The sequence below is a fragment of the Erpetoichthys calabaricus genome, chromosome 11, assembly GCF_900747795.2.
Source record: "Erpetoichthys calabaricus chromosome 11, fErpCal1.3, whole genome shotgun sequence".
In the NCBI taxonomy this organism is placed as follows: domain Eukaryota; kingdom Metazoa; phylum Chordata; class Cladistia; order Polypteriformes; family Polypteridae; genus Erpetoichthys; species Erpetoichthys calabaricus.
In genome coordinates, this window is record NC_041404.2 from 22,923,822 (window position 1) to 22,941,843 (window position 18,022).

Consider the following 18,022-nt stretch of genomic DNA (forward strand, 5'->3'; position numbering starts at 1 on the left):
GGTTTCCTCCCACAGTCCAAAGACATGCAGGTTAGGTGCATTGGCGATTCTAAATTTTCCCTAGTGTGTGGCTGTGTGTGTGCCCTGCGGTGGGCTGGCACCTTGCCCAGGGTTTGTTTCCTGCCTTGCTCCCTGTGTTGGCTGGGATTGACTCCAGGAGACCCCCGTGACCCTGTAGTTAGGATATAGCAGGTTGGAATATGGATGGATGGATTTAGGGTTGGAGTTTGATCTGTCTCTGCTACCTCTTTCTTAGAGCTTCCTGGTCCATACTGTACATATCATAGAGGTTTTTCTGGTAGGTCCTCCAACCTGAGGAGTTTTGGAAAAGCAAACTAATTGATAAACCGTATAGGGACAGCAGAACCAGATCTGGCAGGTTTCCTGTGCCAGTGGATGGCAGCAGCCAGGAGCTGCTTCATGTGTTGTTAGAGTTTCGGCAGACTTGCCTAACCTCTTAGTGATCAATGAGTTGTGAATGTTATGATTGGCTTCTTTTCTTTAATTTCTTTGCCAGCTTTCTGTAGTCTTTTGATGCAAGGTATACCTTGTTTCTAGTAGGTTATAATTACTGACAGTATTCAGACTGTCACACAAGATTCCTTTCTATCCATGGTCTAGATCAGGGGTGTCCAACTCCGGTCCTGGTGGGCCACAGTGGCTGTAGGTTTTCATTCTAACCATCTTCTTAATTAGTGTGCCTTTTTTGCTGCTCATTAACTTCTTCTACACCCCTGGTCTAAATTCATAGAGCACTGCATGCAGTTACCGATACTCTACCTGTTCTTGACACAGTCTGGTTTTCCACTTAAAAGATTAGGGTTGGTGAATGATTACTTTGACTTTCTGGTCTTCAACTATAGCACGTATTTTTGATCACATCTTATTCTCCCAGTCCTTTTTCAAATAATGTTCTGTATCTCACAGGGAACTGAGCATTTAGACTTGCAGAAGTACCTGAGGCCTGCAGGGGATGCTCTGGGAGTATTACAGGGTTATGTCTGATGTGGAAGTGTTTCACAGAGGACCAGATTTGACCCCTGAAGGAATCCATGAACCAGAATTGAAAGGGACCACTGTTTAAAAGCCATTGAGGCGGGTGCTTATAGAGTTATAATGAAAAGAGCTCACCCGGGAAAGTGGCCAGAGGGGATGTGGAAGAAGGAAAGGAAGACTGAAGGAGCTGTTTTTCAAGTGGACTAGCCATAAAATGGGTCTGTAATGGGGCACGTGTATATAGGTAGGTCCAGAGCTGCTCGAGTCTTTATTTTTTTGTTGTTATAACTCCTTGTGTTTACCTTTTCTTATTTGTGCAATGTTTCTTAAAATAAACAGCCCTCTTCCTCTTCCCTGTGTCCCCTTGGACACTGGAGGGGGATCTGCTCTTCCCATATTTTGAATACAGGAGGGCTGACAGACTTGCAACAAATATACAACAGTAAGGTAGTGTGTCCGGCAGTGAGGAGGATGAATGGAGTGTCTAACAGACTTTATAGTGCAGATCCTGTTCAGGAATAGAATCTGGTAATCAGAACAGTAGAAACTGTCATCTATGGTTTAGGTTGTTTTAGTGTGGACAGAGACACTTCTGTAAACAATTTAAAAACACTTCTGTGGGCAGAGATTGTTTTCATTTAAAAAAAAAACACCATTTGTAAAGTAAAACATTGTAGTGTGGCCATAACCTAAGCTTATAAGAACCATTTTGGACAATATTTATACAAAAGGAACAGATTTCCATTTCCAGATCTACATTTCCTTGTAGATAGATAGATCTCTGCCCCCATGGGGAAATTTGGCTTTTTAAAGAAGCTCTTTAAATAAATACAGAAAGACTAATCAAATAAAAAGAAAGAAAAATGTCCGACTTGGCTATCACAGTCACAGCGAGGCATTATGCAAACATACTGCTGTTGATATAAAGGAGCCCCTGTAGCATTTCTTGACACATGTTTGCTGAATAATTTGTTGGCTGGAAGTCCTCGGTGTTTATGTGTCAGAGAGAGGATGTGTGTAGCATTGTTCATAATGGCACTCCATTTTGTTTTAATCCTCTCTTTTGCTACCACTTCCAAGGAGTCAAGAGTGTCTCCCATAACTGAGCCTGTCACTTTAACTGCATTGTTTTAAATTGGTGGACCTCTCTTGAAGTGATGTTACCAGCCATCGCATTGGCCATCACAGAGTTGTAGAAGATGTGAAGGATGTGGGCCTCTCATGAAGTAATATCAGATACTTTAAAATTTCTGCATGAGTTGTTTACTCATAGGCAAATGTGACTTTTACTTGAGTCACTTTCCAGAATAGTATCTCTATACAGGGTGTCCCAAAAGTCACTATACACTTTTAATAAATTCCTAAAATTTACACAAGAAACTGAGTTTATTAATATTTCTAGCATCAACAAAGGAGTCATTGTAGTTTTACTTGCTAGGCTTGCCATCACGTTCCAACGCCTTGAAGACTAGTTGTATATCTCCACATGAGCGCCTCCATTTTCGATAATTTGCAGCCACCTTTGGACGCAAGCCTCTCCGATGTTTTGCAGCATCTCTTCCCCGACCTCGCTGCAGGCCGTGTAGATTCTTTCCTCAAGCTGTGACAGGTTACTGGGCTTAGTGGCATACACCTTGCTTTTGATATAGCCCCACAACAAAAAGTCACAAGGTGTAAGGTCAGGGGAGCATGGAGCCAATTCGAGGTGACCCCTTCAACCGATCCATCGGTCAGGAAACTTGATGTTCAGGAAATCTCTGACTAACCTGGCAAAGTGGGGAGGGGCGCCATGGTTAAGGGAATGATATGCTTACAAAAACTGCAAAGCCTAAGTTGTTATATGCTGATGGCTTAAGTCACTCCGAATGATACCTTGAACGAAATAGAAAAAAGGAAGTGTATAGTGACTTTGCTGAAGAATGGCTGTAGGGTATTTTATACAACACTGGTTGTGGACATTGCTGCTTCCCAGCAGCAGGCGACTGAGTTCACTTATTTGGCATTCTCCATGTCTTTGAGTGGATTTTCATGTCAACCTTCTACATACCAAGGATGTGCTTTCTTAGCTTTATTAGTTGACTCTAAACATGTGCAGTAGGAGTGTGTATGTATGTATGTATGCGTAAGTGTGCCCTGTTAAAAACTGGCACCATCACCAGTTCAGAGACTTTCCTTACTGCCAGATCCTCACAATTCTGGCTCAGGACATGAAAGAGCTACCAATTTGCAGACACTTTTCAAAAAGCTGAAATTTGAAAAACAAATATAAAGTTTGGCACTTGATTGTGAAGACTGTCAAAACTAGTGGATATACTAGAAAGTGTCATTGCTTAATTCTTTTATGATAGATTCACTTACTTTAACACTGGCATACAACATCTTACATGAGGCCGTTATAATATTTCATGTCCCTCACCCTTCTTCTTCCCAGTTTTCACACATAGGCTGAGGCAGGCGGTATTTAACTCACAACTGCTAGGTCGCCAGTTCACTGTGAGACCCCAACTTTAGTTGTTTATCCCACCGCCTAAACTCCTTTTTTAAAAATGTATCAACAACTGCACCTCGGAATCAGACAAATATACAAAAATAACAATAAAGCCACAGATTCCCCTGAAATATACTGGTTCAAGACCAGGGAGAGTGCTGGGTCAAGATCCCCTGTATATCAATTAACACGTGACCCTGACTGTGTAATTTAGGGGTAGTGTAGTTGTGTGAAAGGGGCAACTGCTTTTGTGCCACAGTACATAGGAAAGTCATCAGAATTTATTTTTATTCCTGGTATCCATTTCTTTCTTTCTTTTCCTCCTTCCTTTTCTCTAGAGATATCTGTAGCTCAAATAATCCTTCCTTTGACTTCTCCCAGTTTCCCTGAACGTTTTTTTTTTCAGACTACCAGATTCTTTTCTGAGCCTATTAATGTCAGCATGGCTCCCAAGGATTCCGCATTTGGCGTCTTTTATGTGTGCAATAAAACTTTCTCCCACAGGCGAGCCGTTGACTAGTGCCACAGTCGTCTTAAAAGGGAGTAAATTAAATCAAATCAAGACATGTTTAATGTCTGTGTTTCACCACCCTTAATGTTTTATCCATTTTGGGTGAATGAAGCACTCCTTTCTTGAACATTTACACTCTTAGACGCCATCGAGTTACTGCTAACACTCTGAAGTGTCCTGCAGCAACAGTGAAGAATGATGCAACCAGCCATTCACGATTAATCTTGTTTAATCCAATTCAGCATTTCCGGACTTGAGACTCATCCCGACAGCACTGGGTACATAGCAGCCCTGAACTGTGTGCTGATCATTCACAGGGCACACTTACAGTGGGGCAAAAAAGTATTTAGTCAGCCACCAATTGTGCAAGTTCTCCCACTTAAAAAGATGAGAGAGGCCTGTAATTTTCATCATAGGTATACCTCAACTATGAGAGACAAAATGAGAAAAAAAAAATCCAGAAAATCACATTGTCTGATTTTTGAAGAATTTATTTACAAATTATGGTGGAAAGTAAGTATTTGGTCACCTACAAACAAGCAAGATTTCTGGCTCTCACAGACCTGTAACTTCTTCTGTAAGAGGCTCCTTTGTCCTCCACTCGTTACCTGTATTAATGGCGCCTGTTTGAACCCGTTATCAATATAAAAGACACCTGTCCACAACCTCAAACAGTCACACTCCAAACTCCACTATGGCCAAGACCAAAGAGCTGTCAAAGGACACCAGAAACAAAATTGTAGACCTGCACCAGGCTGGGAAGACTGAATCTGCAATAGGTAAGCAACTTGGTGTGAAGAAATCAACTGTGGGAGCAATTATTAGAAAATGGAAGACATACAAGACCACTGATAATCTCCCTTGATCTGGGGCTCCACGCAAGATCTCACCCCGTGGGTTCAAAATGAGCACAAGAACAGTGAGCAAAAATCTCAGAACCACACGGGGGACCTAGTGAATGACCTGCAGAGAGCTTGGACCAAAGTAACAAAGGCTACCATCAGTAACACACTACGCCGCCAAATCCTGCAGTGCCAGACGTGTCCCCCTGCTTAAGCCAGTACATGTGCAGGCCCGTCTGAAGTTTGCTAGAGAGCATTTGGATGATCCAGAAGAGGAATGAAACCAAAATAGAACTTTTTGGTAAAAACTCTACTCGTCGTGTTTGGAGGAGAAAGAATGCTGAGTTGCATCCAAAGAACACCATACCTACTGTAAAGCATGGGGGTGGAAACATCGTGCTTTGGGGCTGTTTTTCTGCAAAGGGACCAGGACGACTGATCTGTGTAAAGGAAAGAATGAATGGGGCCATGTATCGTCAGATTTTGAGTGAAAACCTCCTTCCATCAGCAAGGGCATTAAAGATGAAACATGGCTGGGTCTTTCAGCATGACAATGATCCCAAACACACCGCCCGGGTAACGAAGCATTTCAAGGTCCTGGAGTGGCCTAGCCAGTCTCCAGATCTCAACCCCATAGAAAATCTTTGGAGGGAGTTGAAAGTCCGTGTTGCCCAGCGACAGCCCCAAAACATCACTGCTCTAGAGGAGATCTGCATGGAGGAATGGGCCAAAATACCAGCAACAGTGTGTGAAAACCTTGTGAAGACTTACAGAAAAAGTTTGACCTATGTCATTGCCAACAAAGGGTATATAAGTATTGAGATTAACTTTTGTTATTGACCAAATACTTTTTTTTTCCACCATAATTTGCAAATAAATTCTTCAAAAATCAGACAATGTGATTTTCTGGATTTTTTTTTCTCATTTTGTCTCTCATAGTTGAGGTATACCTATGATGAAAATTACAAGCCTCTCGCATCTTTTTAAGTGGGAGAACTTGCACAATTGGTGGCTGACTAAATACTTTTTTGCCCCACTGTAAGTGTGCCCTGTGAATGATCAGCACACAGTTCAGGGCTGCTATGTACCCAGTGCTGTCAGGATGAGTCTCAAGTCCGGAAACGCTGAATTGGATTAAACAAGATTAATAGTGAATGGCTGGTTGCAACAACAACAACAACAGCATTTATTTATATAGCACATTTTCATACAAAAAAGTAGCTCAAAGTGCTTTACATAATGAAGAAAAGAAAAATAAAAGACAAAATAAGAAGTTAAAATAAGACAACATTAGTTAACATAGAAAAAGAGTAAGGTCCAATGGCCAGGGGGGACAGAAAAAACAAAAAAAAAACTCCAGATGGCTAGAGAAAAAAATAAAATCTGCAGGGGTTCCAGGCCATGAGACCGCCCAGTCCCCTCTGGGCATTCTACCTAACATAAATGAAATAGTCCTCTTTGTAATTAGGGTTCTCACGGAAGGACTTGATGATGGTGGTCATGTAGACTTCTGGTTTTTAATCCATCACTGTTGGAACATCAAGGTGCTTTGAGTAGATGGTGGTGGCGCAACCACCAAAAGGACACCGGAAAAGGAAGCAGAAGAGAGAGTAGGGGTTAGTACAGATTTTAGAGCCACCATGAATAATTATTAAAATGAATTGAATATACAGAGTATCAGGATTAAATTACAGTGAAGTTATGAGAAGGCCATGTTAAAATAATGTGTTTTCAGCAGTTTTTTAAAGTGCTCCACTGTATTAGCCTGGCGAATTCCTATTGGCAGGCTATTCCAGATTTTAGGTGCATAACAGCAGAAGGCCGCCTCACCACTTCTTTTAACTTTTGCTCTTGGAATTCTAAGGAGACACTCATTTGAGGATCTAAGGTTATGATTTGGAATATAGGATGTCAGACATTCCAATATATAAAATGGAGCAAGATTATTTAAGGCTTTATAAACCATAAGCAAAATTTTAAAGTCAATCCTGAATGACACAGGTAACCAGTGTAGTGACATCAAAACTGGAGAGATGTGCTCAGATTTTCTTTTCCTGGTTAGGATTCTAGCAGCTGCATTCTGCACTAGTTGCAAACGATTTATGTCTTTTTTGGGTATTCCTGAGAGGATTGCGTTACAGTAATCTAGTCAACTGAAAACAAACGCGTGAACTAATTTCTCAGCATCTTTCAATGATATAAGAGGTCTAACTTTTGTTATGTTTCTTAAGTGAAAAGTGCTGTCCTAGTGATCTGATTAATATGCGATTTAAAATTCAGATTACAGTCAACAGTTACCCCTAAGCTTTTTACCTCCATCTTGACTTTTAATCCTAATGTATCCAGTTTATTTCTAATAGCCTCATTGTATCCATTATTGCCAATCACTAAGATTTCAGTTTTCTCTTTATTTAGCTTGAGAAAGTTACTATTCATCCATTCAGAAATACAAGTCAGACATTGTGTTAGTGAATCAAGAGAATCGGGGTCATCAGGTGCTATTGCTAAATACAGCTGTGTGTCATCAGCATAACTGTGGTAGCTCACGTTGTGCCCTGAGATAATCTGACCTAATGGACGCATGTAGATTGAGAAGAGCAGCGGACTCAGGATAGAGCCTTGTGGAACACCATATAGGATATCATGTGTCCCTGAGTTGTAATTACCACAACTAACAAAGAATTTTCTCCCTGCCAGGTAGCATTCAAACCAGTTTAAGACACTGCCAGAGAGGCCCACCCATTGACTAAGGCGATTTCTAAGAATATTATGATCAATGGTGTCAAATGCGGCACTCAGATCTAAGAGGATGAGAACAAATAAATTTTACATTTACATCATTTAGCAGACGCTCTTATCCAGAGCGACTTACAACAGTGCTTAGTAGTCTAAATGGCCTCCGTCTGCATTTACTCGCATGTCATTTACTACTTTAACAGGTACAGTTTCTGTGCTGTGATTTGTTCTAAAATATAGAGTCACCATTTAACCTAAAAGGGGACAATTTGCAATGTGAGCACAAAATTGAAGAAAAACTCATGTGGACACAGAGAGAACATGCAAAGTCCACACAGACAGTACCAAAGCTGGAATTTGAGCCAGCAGTCATACCCCTGCCATTCTGAACAGGTAATCCACCTGAAGCTAACCATGTAGCATCTTTATAACTGAAGACTCCTGCACTTTGACATCAGCAGTGCCAAGAGCTACCTGAAGGTCCCATGATGCAATTCTGTGGTTCTCAGAGACTTCCTTCAGCATCTTGCATTCTGTTCTTTGGCTAAACTTTCTGGGTGGCCTGGCTTGGACATGTTGGCAGTTGTTTGAAATCTTGTCCACTTGTAGATGAGGTTTATGGACAGTGGAATGGAGTAAGAGCCACATGGACACAAAGAGAACTTGCAAACTTCACCTAGACAGCACCAGGGGTGGACCTTGAGCCAGGAGCCATGCCACATGCACTTCAGAATTGGTAATCCACCTGAGGTTAAGCATGTTTGGGCCCTGATAGTACTTGATGGGAGATCAACCAGGAAAGCTTCGGTTACTGCTGAAAGAGGTGTTGGTGAGGCCAGTGGGGATATATACCCTGTGGTCTCTGTGTGGATCCCAATGCAGTGATGAGTACACAGTGCGGTAAAAATGGTGCCATCCTTCAGATGAGGTCCTGGCTCTCTGTGGTCATAAAAGTAGGCTGTTTCCCAATGTCATGCCTAAAATGCCCATCACAGCCTCATCCATTCTGGACCCCTAATTATCCCCTGTCTTTTATTGGCTAACTATTTCCCTAACCTCTTACCATCTAATTGATAGAAGAATTACAAAAAAGAAACCTGAGTTGCCTAAGATAAGAGTGTGATCAACTAATAAATGCTGATCACCATTGGCATGAAGAAGCCCCAGTGCCGTTTCTCGACACACACTTCTGCTAAATGTCTTGCTGGCTGAAAGTCCTCAATGTGTCTCCAGAGACAGGATGTAGAGGATTGTTCATAATGGCATTCACTTTTATTTTCAGTCTCTCCTCTGCTACGAACTCCAGCAGGGTGAGAGTGAGTGCCATAACTGATCCTGCCCTTTTAATGAGCTTGTTGATTTGGTGGGCCTCCTTTGAAGTGATGCTACCAGCCCAGCACACCACAGTGTAGAAAATTACACTGGCCATCACAGAGATGTTTAAGATGTGAAATATATCATTACCCACATTCAAAGAACTCAGTCTCCTAAGGAAAAAGGGCCTGCTCTGCCCTTTCTTATAAAGTTCCTCTGTGTTCTGAAACCAATCCAACCTGTCATTAATGTGGGCCACTTCTGTGTCCACTCCATGAATAGTGATCAGTGGTAGAGGCTCTTTGCTCCGTTGCAAGAGTTTTTGCACCAAGAAAAAAAAAACTTTTCATGTTAGAGGTTGGAAGTGTCTCAGAGCTCTAGTGACTGGATCAGTTTTAGTGTGGTTTATGTTATTGTCATGCTTTTCATATTGTTCCTTAAGCAATCATACCCTGACGATTGGGCCAATGCCATCCTGGAAATTTTTGCTACCTTCAGGAAGTCACCACTCACAACTGATTTGTATGTTTTATCAGTTACCTTGGTGGTTTAGGGAATTTAGGGATGTAAACCATGCCAAGAAAATGCATTGTGCTGCTTAAAGAGCCAACAGACACTTGACTGTGAGTAACAAGCATTTCAATCTTCTGACAACAGGTCTCACATTATCCTCAAGCTCCATCTGTTACAATGAAGAATTGATAATGGACTTAATGATGTGCAGGCCCTGGTGTAGCAAATCATAACATTCCCACTGCCATACCTTACAGTTGGTATCCAGTTCTTCTGGTGTAGTGCTATCTTTAATTTTCACCAAACGCGTTTTCTGGTGCTGTGGCAAAATAACTCTAACTTTGTCTTGTCTGTCCAGAGCATATTTTTTCAGAATTCCTAGGGCCTCATGTATAATGCCGTGTGTAGAATTCACACTAAAACATGGCATCCAGACACACACAAAAAAATCAGATGCATAAAACTGTCTGTAAGTAAACTTCCATGCACTTCCCCTTTATAAATCTCGATCAACATGAATTTTAACACACATGCATGTGCCTACAGCCCCACCCTGACCATATTTGAATATGCAAATCAATATAAATAGACCCTTCCATTCAGTGTTTTGTTAAAAGACAATGGTAAAAGCATGTATAAAAATTTCAAAAAAAGAAGTGGTCAGATGTCAAAGTCGATGTGAAAAGGCGAGAGTCTGAGTGTCACACGGAAGTGTATTACGGCCACAGAGAAGAAAAAAAAATAGAGACACAATGAAAAAATAAGGTCTATGTCAAGATTAAGGTCAAAATGTCAAGTTTATGTCTAACTTTCCGCTTGAATCTGCTAGTTTATTTTGTCATTAAAGTAGAACGTCATAAACTTCACCTTAAAATTGATATTTAATTTACTAGAGTTTGTCAAATACCATCGTAACTAAAGTAACACATTAAATGCCTTGTATTCTATGTGTTCCCCAACCCAGTCACTAATCGTTATGTGCTTCTTAAATCGTCATTCTTTTACACCAACAGGAGAGCGTAGGCAGTGATTGCCATACAGAATATATTCATTAGAACATTAGAACACTCTAGACGAGAACAGGCCATTCAGCCCAACAAAGCTCGCCAGTCCTATCCATTTATTTCTTCCAAAAAAACATCAAGTCGAGTATTAAAAGTCCCTAAAGTCTTACTGTCTACCACATTACTTGGTAGCTTATTCTAAGTGTCTATCATTCTTTGTGTAAAGAAAAACTTCCTAATGTTTGTGCGAAATTTACCCTTAACAAGTTTCCAACTGTGTTCTTGATGAACTCATTTTAAAATAACAGTCTTGATCCACTAGACTAATTCCCTTTATAATTTTAAACACTTCAGTCATGTCACCTCTTAATCTTCTTTTACTTAGACTGTAAAGGCTCAGCTCTTTTAATCTTTCCTCATAATTCATCCCCTGTAGCCCTGAAATCAGCCTAGTCGCCCTTCTCTGGACCTTTTCTAGCGCTGCTATGTCCTTTTTGTAGCCTGCAGACTAGGGAATCTATTCCAATTCCCGGACATTTTTCATTCCCACATTCCTGGGAATGAAACTGCTATAATTCCCGGGAAAACGGGAATGGCCAAGCTTGCATATATATAGCGTGTAAAAGTGTAAAAATCGATCAAGAAATAACAGAGTTATAGTTGAAAATAATTAAGTGGCACGGTTTTTTGGCCCACGGTGCAGTCTGTTGCCGATTAATTCAGTCAACAACAGACCAGCAGCAGTCAGTCTCCCGGCTGACTGAGCACAGTGGACTGGGAGGTGTCTGCACTCTGCAGCTCGCGAATGCCAGGACAGGGCAGAGTTCATTGACATCTGTGCTGTTGACAACTTTGAACAGCAACTTGAAATTGCAATGCGCTAAGTCTGTTGCATCCGCAATATCTGTGCCAAGAAACTTGCCATCACAGAATGATGACAAGAAACTGGATGCATCAGTAAAAGCTGAAATGGCGGTGTTTCAGAGCAACGGCAAGTGTGGGCGTTGTTTAGAACAAGTGTATCAGTATCTGATGACTGTGCCACCTACTTCAGTGGAGGCAGAGCGTGCTTTCTCTGCACGAAGGTGCGCTCTCGCCTGGACAACTGCATGCTTGACACATTGTGCTTTCTACACTCTTATCACCACAACTAACTAGATACATGTACTTATATGACAGCATGAACTGCTTGTAGTTAAGGTTAGTCTTTTATTGGTGTCAACATATTGCAGTAGTTTTATTAAAAATAAGTGTCGCTCGTTCTAAAACCGTTCACATGTGAGATGCCCGTGCATTGTGTCATTCCTGGGAGCCCGGGATTCCCGGGAATTACATGTGGGATTCCCGAATTCCCGGGAATGGATTCCCTACTGCAGACCAAAACTGCACACAGTACTCAAGATAAGGCCTCGCCAGTGCATTATAAAGGTTGAGCAGAACCTCCTGTGACTTGTACTCCACACATCGTGCCATATAACCTGACATTCTGTTAGCCTTCTTAATGGCTTCTGAACACTATCAGGAGGTTGATAGCTCAGAGTCCACTATGACTCCTAAATTCTTCTCATAAGGTGTACTCTCGATTTTCCAACCGCTCATTGTGTATTCAAACCTAACATTTTTACTTACTATGTGTAATACTTTACATTTACTGACATTAAATTTCATCTGCCCAAGCCTGTATGCTATCCAAGTCCTTCTGTTACGATATTACAGCTCTCTAAACATTTTTGAATACTAAGATGTATACTTGATATCATTTTCATGAAGAAATGCATTAAAGCATGTATAAAAACATGTGGGGGCACAGTGGCGCAGTGGTATTGATAAGCTGGTGCCCCATCCAGGGGTTCTTCCTGCCTCCCGTAAGATGCCTATTGTGATGTGAACGACCCAGGATGAAAAAATTTATTGCAGTAGTATCGTGTCTGTCAAATGTACTAACCCCCAATTCCTTTCCTTCTGTTTTCTTTCTCCATGTAACCAATCACTGTACAATAAACGCCTGTAACAATGAAAAACCAACTGCAAGCTTAGAACGCAGATTCTTCAAATCTTTTAAGGAACATTTAAAAATCTTCATTATACATGTTTAATTATTCAATCTATCCATCCATCCATCCATCCATCTATCCATCCAGGGTCACACTAATTGCATCAAGCATAGAGCACAAGGCTTGAACAATCCCAGGATGGGGCACCAGCTCATCACTTCCGCTGTGCCACAGTGAAATTATTAACAGTATACATTATTTAAATGAAGTTAATAATTTATTTGTAAAATGTAATATACATACTTTAATGCATTTCATCATAAAAATGATATCAAGTGTACATCCTAGTATTCTAACAGCACACAGCTCCAAGAGGATAGCTCTTGGAAATCTAAATTGACTTAGAAGACAGTCGTCATCATCTGTAAATACGCGCTCTCTTATATTGAATTCCTTTATTGTCATTGTCATGGTACAACGCGATTCAATATGCAACTCCTCCATAAACTTATGTTCCTATAAAATGATAAAAAAAATAATATGATACAAAACAATGAAAAATATACTATATGAAAGCACAAGTATAATATACATGTACATATAGTGCAGATAGTGCAAAAGGATCATAAAGTGGTTCAGGTTGTGCAATATTCCAGTGATAGTGCAAGTTTACCGTGAGGTAATTGAAATTATAAGTGCAAACAGTTCTACCGAGAGCACTTGATGGACTGATTGAGTGTGTTGGGATGAAACTGTTTATGAGCCTTGAGGTCCGTGCAGGAAAGGCTCTGAAGTGTTTGCTGAATGAGAGACGTTCAAATAGACTGTGGCATGGCTGAGTGGAGTCCATGCAGATGTTGGTGGCTTTCCTGAGGTAGTATGTGCTATAATTGTCTTTCAAGGCTGGAAGCTGTATCCTCTTCTGTAAGCTGTAATCCTCTGCACTCTTGACACAACCTGTGCAGCTATGATACCACACACAAATACAATAAACATGTTAAAATACTCTGAGTGGTGCACGAAGAGTAACAATGCTAAAGCAGCTATGGTGTTTGGAATAGTTTGGCCATTCTGTGCACCATTATATTGTTACAGAATGATTACAATTAATTTTGGTGTTTTTGATACAGCCAGCGTCATGGATGTAAATCTAAAAAAGAAAGACCACAGAAACAGTAGGACTGATTTGATACTGGGCAATGCCAGTTTTCAAAACTGAACAAATAAGTGTGCACGCATGGTGTGAGGCTCCCATGAAAATGTGTGTGGCTTTACGCCAAGTTTAGTTGTTGTTCATCTTGAAGCGATTGTGGAAATTGGTGTATGCAACATTTTTGTGCATATGCCCCTTTTATACATGAGGCCCCTGATCTTTGCAGAGGTTTCCATGGGCATACTTTAGTCTTGCTCTTATGTTCTTTCCAGACAACACACTTTTCCACCTTGCACACCACCCATGTACAGTAGATCTAATTTCTGCAGTATCTTTCTAATGGTAAATTCCTGCACTTTGACATAAACAGTGGCAAGATCTACCTGCAGGTCCTGTGATGGAATTCTGGGATTTTTACATACTTCTTTTAGCATCTTGTGTTCTGCTCTCAGGCTGAACTTTATGGGGTGGCCAGGCCTGGACAGATTGGCAGTTGTTTGAAATCTTCTCCACCTCTAGATGATCTTCCTGACAGTGGATAGTTGATTTCTTATTTTTGGTGATCTTTTAAAAACACTTCCTAGACTTACAGTATATGCATCTATAACTTTCTTCCTGAAGGCAAAAGATTGCTCTGCCGATCAAGGCATGGTGATACCATACACTTCAGCAACAAACAACATCCAAAATAATATCTGAGGTTTAAATAAGAATGGTTCAGACAAGAGCTTCTCTAATTATGCTCTAATCATGTGCACCTGATTCTAATTATAGGTATTTGAGGTAGCGATAACTGTAGCGGTGTACTTATTTTTTTTCCACAAGCAAAAAATTAATTTATGTTTATTTAAATAAGTACAATGGACTCCAAAATGCAAATGTGCCTTGATGTTTGTTATATTATGTTCTTTTAAACAGTATCTTTAAATAAGATCTTGATATATCTACATATGTCAAAGTGTGTTCTTACCCAAGCACATAGAAGCAGTAACTGTGAATTGCATTTATGAAATTGACCACTAGGTGGTAGCAGTCACTGATCTCCTCTAACAGCTTTGTCTAGTTCATGGCTGCTGTAGTAGTACCATAGTATTAGTTGTAATATTGTAGGTTATGTAGCCAACATACAACACATCACCACTCTCCAGTGCCATGATAAACAAGAATGCATTAAAATACAGAACTTCTAGTTGAGGTGAGTAACCGGATGAGTAACATTATTATGATTTTCAGGACTATACCCAACATTCCCCCATGAGACTAAAATAAGCCACCATCTGAGCCGGCAGACATCAATATTTTGAAATGATGTTTACCATGAGATACAGGGCACAATGAAGGTGTTAGACAATGCCCGAGCAGAGAGTGGGACCTCCTTTCACAAAGAGAGTCATCATTACTTAGTGAGACCCTGTGTGTTAGACAGGCTTGTTTTTTCTGATTTCTGTAATATTGTTTTATTAGATCTTTTGACTGAGCCAAAAAGTACAGATGGAAAAATCAAAAAAAAACAAAAAAACAGTGAGTTGTGCCAGGTCACTTTATACACCATGCTGACATCCCTCAGCCCTAATATGATGGAAAGACAAAAATGTTAATGTAACAAAAATGTATGGTTCTGCAAAATGATAAATGCATGCACAGCATGTTAATGAGATTCATGAACAATGAATTAGTGAGAACATATGCTCCAAAATAATGCTCTGTTATAAGGACCTCTGGAATTTAGAAAATAAGCCATCTGAATGGAACCTGAGTTTTGACCTGATCAGCAGGAGAGGCCAAGCAGCAGGCTGTTATCCAACAATGTCTTTAGTCATCAAATAAGGATAATTATTCTGGAAAAATAAAGCAACCTTTTAGTTTCAGTGTACAGTAATCCCTCCTCCATCGCGGGGGTTGCGTTCCAGACCCCCCCGCGAAAGGTGAAAATCCGCGAAGTAGAAACCATATGTTTATATGGTTATTTTTATATTGTCATGCTTGGGTAACAGATTTGCACAGAAACACAGGAGGTTGTAGAGAGACAGGAACGTTATTCAAACACTGCAAACAAACATTTGTCTCTTTTTCAAAAGTATAAACTGTGCTCCATGACAAGACAGAGATGACAGTTCTGTCTCACAATTAAAAGAATGGAAAGCAAACAAATCAATAGGGCTGTTTGGCTTTTAAGTATGCGAAGCACCGCGGCACAAAGCTGTTGAAGGCGGCAGCTCACATCCCCTCCGTCAGGAGCAGAGAAAGAAAGAGACAGAGAAAAACAAACCATCAAAAATCAATACGTGCCCTTCGAGCTTTTAAGTATGCGAAGCACCGTGCAGCATGTCGCTTCACGAAGCAGCTGCACAGAAGGTAGCAACGTGAAGATAATCTTTCAGCATTTTTAGACTAGCGTCCCTATCGTCTAGGTGTACGAACAGCCCCCCTGCTCAATCCCCCTACGTCAGGATCAGAGAAAGTCAGCGCAAGAGAGAGAGAGAGAAAAGTAAGTTGGGTAGCTTCTCAGCCATCTGCCAATAGCATCCCTTGTATGAAATCAACTGGGCAAACCAACTGAGGAAGCATGTACCAGAAATTAAAAGACCCATTGTCCGCAGAAATCCGCGAACCAGCAAAAAATCTGCAATATATATTTAAATATGCTTACATATAAAATCCGCGATAGAGTGAAGCCGCGAAAGGCGAAGCGCGATATAGCGAGGGATTACTGTATTTATGTCACATCCATATAACATAAAATAACATTCTCAAACCCCCTTAATCCAATTCAGGGTGTCAGTGACTAGAGCCTATCATGGCAGAATGCAGTAAAGAGCAGGAAAGAGCCCTAGACAAGGTGCCAGGGCATCTTCTTCTTCTTTCGGCTGCTTCCGTTAGGGGTCACCCCAGTGGATAATCTTCTTCCATATCTTTCTGTCCTCTGCATCTTGTTCTGTCACACCCATCACCTACATGTTCTCTCTCACCACATCCATAAACCTTCGCTTAGGCATTCCTCTTTTCCTCTTCCCTGGCAGCTCTATCCTTAGCATCCTTTTCCCAATATACCTAGTATCTCTCCTCTGCACATGTCCAAACCAACGCAATCTCGCCTCTCTGACTTTGTCTCCCAACCATCCAACTTGAGCTGACCCTTTAATGTACTCATTTCTAATCCTGTCCATCCTCGTCACACCCAGTGCGAATCTTAGCATCTTTAACTCTGCTACCTTCAGCTATGTCTCCTGCTTTCTGGTCAGTGCCACCTTCTCCAACCCATATAACATAGCTGGTCTCACTACTGTCCTGTAGACCTTCCCTTTCACTCTTGCTGATATCCGTCTGTCACAAATCACTCCTGACACTCTTCTCCACCCATTCCACCCTGCCTGCACTCTCTTTTTCACCTCTCTTCCACAATCCCCATTACTCTGTACTGTTGATCCCAAGTATTTAAACTCATCCACCTTCGCCAACTCTACTCCTTGCATCCTCACCATTCCACTGACTTCTCTCTCATTTACACACATGTATTCTGTCTTGTTCCTACTGACCTTCATTCTTCTCCTCTCTAGAGCATATCTCCACCTCTCCAGGGTCTCCTCAACCTGCTCCCTACTATCACTACAGATCACAATGTCATCAACAAACATCATAGTCCACGGGGACTCCTGTCTAATCTCGTCTGTCAACCTGTCCATCACCATTGCAAATAAGAAAGGGCTCAGAGCCGATCCCTGATGTAATCCCACCTCCACCTTGAATGCATCTGTCACTCCTACCGCAGACCTCACCACTGTCACACTTCCCTCGTACATATCCTGTACAACTCTTATGTACTCCTCTGCCACTCCCGACTTCCTCATACAATACCACAACGTCTCTCGAGGCACCCTGTCATATGCTTTATCCAGGTCCACAAAGACGCAATGCAACTCCTTCTGGCCTTCTCTGTACTTCTCCATCAACATCCTCAGAGCAAACATTGCATCTGTGGTGTTCTTTCTTGGCATGAAACCATACTGCTGCTCACTAATCATCACCTCACTTCTTAACCTAGCTTCCACTACTCTTTCCCATAACTTCATGCTGTGGCTCATCAATTTTATTCCCCTGTAGTTACTGTAGTCCTGCACATTCCCCTTAATTCTTAAATATCGGCACCAGTACACTTCTTCTCCACTCCTCCGGCATCCTCTCACTTTCCAAGATTCCACTAAACAAGCTGGCTAAAAACTCCACAGTCATCTCTCCTAAACACATCCATGCTTCCACAGGTATGCCATCTGGACCAATGGCTTTTCCATTCTTCATCCTCTTCATAGCTGTCCTTACTTCCTCCTTTGTAATCCGTTGCACATCCTGATTCACTATCTCCACATCATCCAACCTCTTCTCTCTCTTGTTCTCTTCATTCATAAGCCTCTCAAAGTACTCTTTCCATCTGCTCAACACTCTCTCCTCGCTTGTGAGTATGTTTCCATCTTTA

At 41.2% G+C, this 18,022-nt stretch overlaps 1 long non-coding RNA gene across 1 annotated transcript in view; it reads left to right on the top strand.

Annotated features, from left to right (window-relative positions):
• Nucleotides 1–6,063: 6,063 nt before the first annotated feature.
• LOC127529566 (uncharacterized) overlaps nt 6,064–18,022 on the top strand; it is a 71,472-nt gene continuing 59,513 nt past the window's right edge. The window contains exon 1 of the long non-coding RNA XR_007936191.1: nt 6,064–6,152. This is a non-coding gene — a long non-coding RNA (uncharacterized LOC127529566). The remainder of the gene's footprint in view (nt 6,153–18,022) is intronic.